This window comes from Echinops telfairi, unplaced genomic scaffold (assembly GCF_000313985.2).
Source record: "Echinops telfairi isolate 266 unplaced genomic scaffold, ASM31398v2 ScPeMD7_7457;HRSCAF=8495, whole genome shotgun sequence".
Lineage (NCBI taxonomy): Eukaryota > Metazoa > Chordata > Mammalia > Afrosoricida > Tenrecidae > Echinops > Echinops telfairi.
The window spans coordinates 24623278-24625113 of record NW_022111357.1 but is presented as its reverse complement, the minus strand read 5'-3'; positions in this window follow the sequence as shown (position 1 = coordinate 24625113).

Here is a 1836-nt window from a genome sequence, read left to right as displayed (position 1 = left end):
CAAGGATCTACATATAACCTCCTCCCTGGGGGGCAGACAACAGAAAAGTGGGTGAAGGGAGATGTCTCCACAGTGTAAGACATGACAACATAATAATAATTTATAAATTATCAAGGGTTCATGAGGGAAGGGGGGTGGGTAGCAAGGGGAAAAAATGAGGAGCTGATACCAAGGGCTCAGGTAGAAAGAAAATGTTTGAGAATGATGAGGACAACAAATGTACAACTATGCTTGTGATACGAGTTATACAAGCCTCCAATAAAATGTTTTTTTAAGATGCATTGATAATTATTGGCAATTGGAATGCAAAAGTTGGAAACAAAGAGAAAGGAATGGTGGTTGGAAAATATGGCCTTGGTGATAGAAATGAAGTTGGAGATGTCATGATAGCATTTTGCAAGCCCAACAACTTCTCCATTGCAGACAACTTTCTCCAACAACTCAAACAGCAACTATATCATGGACTTGACGTGGCATACACAGAAATCAAATGGACTACATCTGTGGGAAAGACAGTGGAGAAGCTCAGTAGCAGCAGCTAACACCAGACCGGGATGGACTATGGAACAGACCATCAATTGTTCCCCTGTAACTTCAGGTTGAAACTGAAGAAAAAAATGAAGAAGTCCATGAAAGCTAAATATGACCTTGAGTCTATCCCACTTGAATTTTTGAGAACATCTCAGGAACAGTGTGGGGAACAGAAAGATTTCTCCCAAGTTGTCTCCCTCAAGTATATGCCAACCCCAAGACGCTGCTTGCTACACATGGTAAATGACTGTACACTGGGAGGTCATTGAAAGGAGGTCAGAGGTTATTCTCCTTAAGGGTATCGGCCATCTAGAACAACCAGACTGCATAATCTGACTCACCCTGAGTAGGGACCACTCCCTTCTGATATTGTTCCCTTGAAGGAGAGCCCAAAGGCAAGTCCGAGACCACTCAACCATGACTAAGTTTAGGCTACTATATTGAGTCTAGGGTCCGCCCATCTTGCCTCATATGTACCCCTATTCCCTCCCTGAACTATTGCGTGTACACCCCTAGGTCATCCCCCTCCTATTGCTTGTATTATCTATGTTACAACTCTTTCTCATGATGTACATTGTTATCTGTAATCAGAGGGCTTGCATGCTCCCAAAGATATATAAGCTTTGGTTAGAAATAAAACCTCACTAGAGCTCTCTACTGCCCTCTTGTCTCCCACCTCCACGTGTACGAAGAGCTGAGGTGAACTGGTTACCATTAAATATGTCTGACTTCTTTATTTTACTCTCTCCTCTGTCTCTTTCATTTCTCTATGACTTTACTGTGATCTTTATATATCCTCACTGTACAATTGCACCTATTGAACCCATGATTTGGGGGGGGGGGGCTGGCTACCCCCACAGAACAGATTTGCTGCATTGAACACTAAGGAGCAGATTTTCTGATGAGCTGTGGGATGCAATCAAAGATATCATACTTGATAAAGCAAAAGGTCATTTGAAAGACAGGAAAGAAAGAAAAGATCAAAGTGGATGTGTGTCAGTCTGGGTAGACTTGAGAAACAAATCCACAGAAACTCATATGTGTATAAGAGAGAGTTTTATATAAAGGGTAAGTTTACATCAAGAGAGTATCCCAACCCAGTCTAGTCCAAGCTGATAAGTCCAACATTAGCCCATGTCTGACACCGATATACAAAGTCCTCCTCAAACTCACAAAACACATGCAATGACGCCAAATGCATGAGGAAAGCCTTATCAGTGAACGTGTGAGCATCTCAGCGCTGGCAGAGGTCTCCACGCAGCTTCTCCAGCGCCCAGGGCTGCACCAGGTAGGTCCATGTGGCTT